This window comes from Pinus tabuliformis, chromosome 3_2, assembly GCF_031772625.1.
Source record: "Pinus tabuliformis cultivar Carrire ecotype Pingquan chromosome 3_2, CPIR1, whole genome shotgun sequence".
NCBI classification, from domain to species: Eukaryota; Viridiplantae; Streptophyta; class Pinopsida; order Pinales; family Pinaceae; genus Pinus; species Pinus tabuliformis.
Window position 1 is genome coordinate 896,166,227 of NC_142302.1, and position 7,268 is coordinate 896,173,494.

At 43.4% G+C, this 7,268-nt stretch overlaps 1 non-coding gene across 1 annotated transcript; it reads right to left on the reverse strand.

Annotated features, from left to right (window-relative positions):
- Nucleotides 1–4,686: 4,686 nt before the first annotated feature.
- On the reverse strand, nucleotides 4,687–4,759 carry TRNAK-UUU (transfer RNA lysine (anticodon UUU)). The gene has a single exon. It is a non-coding gene; the product is annotated as a tRNA-Lys (tRNA).
- Nucleotides 4,760–7,268: the final 2,509 nt, after the last annotated feature.

A 7,268-nucleotide genomic window follows, 5' to 3' on the forward strand; every position in this document is an offset into this window, starting at 1 on the left:
TCGATGGCTTATGGTTTGTTTGTGAACCAATGGATGGACGGACGGCTTCTGGTTAGTTTGTGAACCGATCCACAATTTTACTTACGATTCACCTGTTTTGAGAAGTTGATGAGCCTTCGTATAATCTCGTATATAACGCAAGATGCTTACAAACTAACACATCTTATGGGAGAGGCTACCACGAACAACTGCCCACATCAAGAGGGGTCACCAGCACTGATTGATTCACTTTATTCAATTGATTATTCAGCCCCTTTAGCCCCGCTAATATTCGACTTTTCCCTTCGACTTGACAACTTTAGCTTCACCGTGGGGTAATTATTCTTGGGTGGCCCCCCATCCCAGAGGTGTGGGAGTTTGGATCTGTGAACCTCGGATAAGAATATTTTAGTAACGTCCTACCACCCCTTAGAGAAATGGGCGGGGAGCAACTTACCACTGCTGATCGAGCCAATGGGATACTTGTACGTATTACTTTTCATGCCAAGAGTTGATGCATTCGATGGCTTATGGTGAGTTTGTTAACCGATGCACCTGTTTCGGGATGTTGCCGAGACAACTGGTGTATAATAGCATATATAATGCAAAATGAAAAACTGGTCCATCTTAGAAGAAAAACGTTCCCAACATTCCCCCAGTACGACTTATGCATTCCGTTCAATCCGCAGCTGCTCACATCCAAGAAAGGCGTTCCCACCAAACACTGCCCCATCTTACGAAGGAAACATTGATTTATAGTCTTTTCTCAAACTAATTAGGATTCCGAGTTGGCTGGCCAGTAAGGAGTGGACAAAAGCAACTGATGAGTATTCTGGATAGGGGCTGTTATACAGCTGCCACATCTTATGGGAGAGGTGTTCCAACTGAACCTTCTGCCTTAGTCTTAAACCTTTCACCTCTAGCATTGATAGGTTCGCTTTCGATCCAATATGATCTTGACAAGGAGGGGGAGGGGCCCTAAGAAAATAGAGGAACATATTTCATGGTAAATTCACTATGGTAGGATGGTAAGATGGTCGGTATACTGGGATGGATGGCTAGTTTCACAAGCTGGATGTATTGATTGGGAAAGAACGTTAGATGCACCCAGCCAGGGGAGGGAAAGTGAGTTAGGCAAGCAAGCCCAGAGAACTAACGTTAGGCAAGTGAGATAAGTGGTTAGCAGCGGTAGGTTGATTGTTTGGCTGGACCATCCTCACAACTATAATAAGGAGGGCAACCAGAAGTCTTGCCTCCAACTCCAGGGAGGGGGTGAAGGGCTAATGCTACCTTTCTCATTGGAACCCTGATTGGCTGGTGAAAGGAAAGTTTTCTCTGCTCGGTGGGGTGCTCTGCTAACCGGCCCATCCCTCACCCACGGTCAACAACCGCCAACAAAAAGAGTAGGGGGCGAGCATCCGACAAGGAATTGGTTTCTTTCCTGTCCAGAGTTACCAGGGGGTGGGGGTAGGCACCAGCGAGATCTCCCCGGACCAGCGAGGAGAGCAAACTAGATAGAGGAGGACCAGCGAGATCTCTAACTATAGATGCCATCGGTGTAGAAGGTAGGAGTAGGAAGAAGTTAGGGGAGAAGAACCATAATAGCTAGTCCGAGAAGGCTTTCTAGATAGGGCATCTAGTCGATGCCGGAAGGTGTTAACTCAATCGGGCCATCCATCCAAAAGAAAGTCGTTTCTTAGTTTGGCTGATAATGATAACGGGGTTACCATCTCCTTCATTGCCCAAAACACCCCCTGTTCGGCAAGAAGAACAACTGTTACCTCCCAACCTCCCTTTTCTTCATTACCCCCGGCAAGAATATAAGAAATCTCGGGTCCTCATTCTAGTTAGGCAAGCCCAGAGAACAAAAAGGATGACCAGAAGGCCGGAGGGAAAGTGACCTTTATCTTCCTCCCACAGGCAAGAAGGAGCTACCTAACATTCTTCCGCCCATCCGAGCGTGGGCCAGCCCCAAGTTCCATCTATATAGTTCCCCAGGTAAGACATCCAGAGAAGGTGGTTGGGTTAGTGAGTTAGGCCAACCGAGGGATGAAAGTTGTAAGGGAGGGATGAAAGCTGTAAGGGAGTTCCATCCTTCAGGCAGGTTGAGGCTTGATTCCATCCTCGTGACTTCCGGCTAGGACTACTTTTATATAAGAACCTATGTCTTCTGTTACACAGAATAAGGGCAATGAACTGAAATGGGTCACTCACCGACTGAGCGAAGTCAATAAACTTATTGTCTGATGATTCTATCAGCGCCTCCGGGTGCTTGTTAAACCAGCTAATAGATTAGTCTATAGAGACGAACTTTTGATATTTGAAGGCAGCAGCACTGACTACTCGCGTTCTGAGCTGCTGCTCCTCTTCTGAAGCACTGGCTACTTGCGTTCTGAGAGAAGCCTCCCCTTCTGATGCAAATAATATTAAATTTCGAGCCAAATCTCTCTCGTGAAAATGCAATACACCGACACGGTAGATTCTACCGCGGAAGTCCATGAAAGCCGGAAAATGAAATCTATAGCCCTTGTAAGCATGAGAAAGAGTTAAGACAAAATCCTCATAGCGAGCTCGCTGCACCCGCTTAACGAATTCCATCATAAGTTTCTCAAAGCTTATCACTGCCTTAATGCCTTCGTAGTTATTATAGTAACTATACCTCAATAGGTTAGAAGCCTCTTGTAGATTCACCCTCGCTAGACCTCTCCTCATAAGAAGACCCACTTCTTCTAAGGTATCACGATTGCTCCGAATAAACTCCAATACATGACTATTGACTTTAAAGCATTGTGACTGCATTCTATTTAATACATCGCACATCTGTTGTGGATAATGCAATTTAATATAGAAATGGGTAAGGCTCTTAGAAGAGAAGATACAAAATCGATTATACATGTCTCCTGAGAGTCCACTTAAGTACCCACCTCCAATATCCTCTAAAGTTGAAGGGTTAGCTACCTTTGAATTCCAAAGCAATGGCTCACAAACCATGGGCAGATTGAATTTGATTGGAAGAATAGTGGTGCATAGGCTTTTGAAACACTTGCTTGATGAATCTTAATGAGTAGGCACTATGACTATTGAGACCTTACCTTATGCCTACTCGCAACTGTTACCTCCAAACCTTCTTTACCAACCTTTAACTAACTCACTTACTCTACTTACTTAATCCCCCCATTAGCATTGCACCGGCTTCCAATAGAGCTGTTGCACCGCCTTCCAGACAGGCTTACACTTTCTTAATTTATCTTAGTGGGTCTTGCTATTAACTACCCTACCGAAGAACCTTTACCTATACTCTTACCAACTTACCCACCTGCTTAACCTTATCACTTACCTTTTCAGGCCCCAAACAGCCTTGCACTGGCTTCAGAGCTGTTGCACCACCTTCCAGACAGCATTCACAGACCTGGAATCACACTTACTGAAATATGCTTGGCTTGGTTGGTACCAAACTATTCCGGCCGAGCGTCAAGATACAATTGATGAATTAGAACTCACTCTATTGCTAGGAATATCTATATATATATATATATACCTGCCTTTCAGTTTATGCCTGCTACCCACCTGAATACCTAGAACTTACTTCCTCTATACCACTTTCATTAATCACTTAGGGCTATAAAGCTATTGACTTTTTGACTTTTTGAAAGGGGGCGATAGGAAAGAAGGGGAGGTTCCTATTACTAATTCAATTTAGCCAATTGAACGCAAGCGGAAAGCCAATTAAGAGGTATCGGCAATTACTTACTAAAGAATTGCAACCCCACTGCTAAAGCTAAAGAATAAGAGCGGGCTATAGTCTGTCGCTCTGGACTTCCCTTTTCTTTCCCTATCTTTTACCTATGAACGATAAGGGCTCCGCTCCTCATATTAGTAAGTTCTGGTCGCCTTACCAATTAGTTGCTGGACTTACTTATATGTTCCCTATTCACCATATTTCAAAGCGATAGGAAGGGGAGGGAGGCACCCAAACATAAACCCACACATAAAAAGGTCAGGCCTTCCAGGTAAACATACGTCATAAAAAAAGAGCATCCCCTGAAGGTGCGAAGCCGCTTGTCCCTCCGGGGGCAAGGAGAGGTATCATCTTTTGATGAAGGATGGGCACCTCTGAACTAAGGTTGTTTATTAGTAGAGTCTCCCCGAATATCTGTATTTTCTTTCCCCTCCCGGTAATGCAAGGAAGGGTGCTTTCGCCTATTCTATTTATAGAGCACCCCTGTGTATAGCACCCCCCTTGAATCTGACGGATCAAATCATTTCTGGGAAATTCTATAGTTCGTTCATCTCCTTCCTGCCTTAAAGAAGATTAAGATAACCACGTATGTCTGCGGAAGGTCTTGACTCGTGGATTGGTGTATCCGCTGACCTTTGCGATTTGCTATTCTTTATAAAGAGACACGCAAGATAGGGTTCGGAGACGATGGATTCCTCATTGGGTTTATGAAACGTGATGGGATGTGCCTTTAAAAGAGAATAGATAATAGATAGGGAGAATAATAGCTATGAGAAAGTATATGCATCATTGATCTCCACAAAGAACCATCAAATTAAAGTTAAAGCCAGAATTTAAGGGAATGAAACGGAATTTTAACGGCACCGTTGGCGACAATTTTATAGCCTTTGTGGGCTTTTGCATAATGCAAAGTTGAGTCATGTTTACATATATCACATTTAATCTGGGTCATCCACGTCTGTGGCAGCTGGGCATAGCAGGACTCGAACCTGCGACCATTAGGTTAAACCCCCTAATGCTCTACCGCTGAGCTACATGCCCCTAATGATTCTGATAAGACCTGAGCCTGTGGCACCATAAGACCCATCCTTTAGGGTATTAAAGCTTCCATCATTTAGTAAAAACAACCCCAACCCCGGAGGTAAAGGTTCCCATCCCAAATGATTGGTAACCAACCCCGGAGGTGTTCTCAGAATTAGGTGTTCAGGCCGAAGGTCCAAGTGTGTGGTGCCACAGGCTCAGGTCTTATCAGAATCATTAGGGGCATGTAGCTCAGTGGTAGAGCATTAGGGGGTTTAACCTAATGGTCGCAGGATCGAGTCCTACTATGCCCAGCTGCCACAGACGTGGATGACCCAGCTTAAATGTGATATATGTAAACATGACTCAACTTTGCATTATGCAAAAGCCACAAAGGCTATAAACTTGTCGCCAACGGTGGCGTTAAAATTCCGTTTCATTCCCTTAAATTCTGGCTTTAACTTTAATTCGATGGTTCTTTGTGGATTTTTTAACTTTGATTCGACTTGTATTGGCTTTAACTTTAATTCGATGTTTCTTGGTGGTAACATTAATTCGAGAAATTATAGTGGTGGTGCTTCGGGGTCAATTGAGTCGGCGTTCTGGAATAATTTGTACAAACTTATAGAGGATTCAGGCTCTAGTTATCAAGCCTCTAAGGGTGGTCTCTATCACGATGAAGTAATAAAATTGTTGATCTTTAACAAATCAAGAGTTCTTAAAGGGTTATCTTATGAAGAGTTGGTCGATTTACAAAGAGAGATAGAGGATCTCTCTTTTGGTTATGATGAAGAGTCTTTGTTCCGAAGTGTTCCGGTGTTAATCAGACGGTTAATAGGTACAGATATGATTACTGCTAAGTTGTATCTAACTGAGATGTGTAACCTGTCCGAAAAGGATTTACTTTATCTTGAGAAGTTTGGTAACTATACATTAGAGGAAATCATGATTTATGTACTAGGGGTGGTGTTCAACTGTGTCTAGAGTTTAACTCTCATTAGGGTCTCTTCTTTGATCCAACAGCTTGAGTCTGTAGTACGAGTTCAAGCTTATCATCTGGGAATGCCGTATCCGAAAGCTGCAAAGAATCGAAAAGAGACAAAGCTCAAAGTTACTAGGAGTCATTATGCTATTGGGGCTAGCTTGGTTCAACTATTAGTTGAGCGACAATTAATTACTCTTGACACCACATTTAGCTATACGGATGACTACCCTGTTTCGAATAGTAAGGGTAGGTTTAAACCTTCAAAATGCTTTGCTATGTGTAACTTTGATCCCACTATTCTTCCAATCAAATTCAATCTGCCCATGGTTTGCGAGCCATTGCTTTGGAATTCAAAGGTAGCTAACCCTTCAACTTTAGAGGATATTGAAGGTGGGTACTTAAGTGGACTCTCGGGAGACATGTATAATCGATTTCGTATCTTCTCTTCTAAGAGCTTTACCCATTTCTATATTAAATTTCATTATCCATAGCAGATGTGCGATGTATTAAATAGAATGCAGTCACAATGCTTTAAAGTCAATAGTCATGTATTGGAGTTTATTCGGAGCAATCGTGATACCTTAGAAGAAGTGGGTCTTCTTATGAGGAGAGGTCTAGCGAGGGTGAATCTACAAGAGGCTTCTAACCTGTTGAGGTATAGTTACTATAATAACTACGAAGGAATTAAGGCAGTGATAAGCTTTAAGAAACTTATGATGGAATTCGTTAAGCGGGTGCAGCGAGCTCGAGTTGTTCTTCGACCTGCAGCAAACCAAGCCCTAGCTCGGCCCAGTAACTAAGCTTGATCTTTCTGTCTTACTGAAATAAGACCATGCTCGTGGCGCTTGTTTTAATCCATATAGAGCTGCCTTAAACAAAGACAGAAGGGGCTTAGTTGCTTCAGAATCCTGCATTCCAAACCCTTATCTCGCAGATGGATCTGATCAGACACTTGCTTTTTCCCAGTCAAGTAAGTACCCACTACAGCTCTGTAAGTACAGTCACCAGTAGAGCACTAGCTCTTACAGCAAGCAGCAAGCTAGCGTAGGCAATAGTGTCCGGATAGCCCAGTGCTAATAGCTCTAGCTTTATCTTAGTAAGGCTAGCCTAGCCAGCCGACTAATATACTAATAGGCAGAAATAAATCCCTTTTCGAACAAGAGACTAATGGAACGACCTGGGGACTCTGAAAGCACTGTAAGGCTAGCAAGGTACTCAGATAGGGGGAGGAAGATGAAGGGGAAGCTTGACTGAGCTAAGGTAAGAAAGCAAGCGCTAGTAGAAGGCTAATTGAAGACTTACTACTTCAAAGGTAAACTTCACACTAACTTACTAGTCTATAGAAAAGATAGAACAAAGTCAGCCTTAGCTAGCCTATCTAAGATAGTAAGCGGTTAAGGGAAGTGGAAAGAAAGGACTGACTGAAAGCAGAGGTGGAAGGTAGATGGCTAGGGAGTGGATCTTTTAAAACTCCCACTTTCTCGTTGGGATTGGGTGCAATAGGAGGTGCTTCATCTGTCACGGCAATCTTCCCTTCTTCAATCA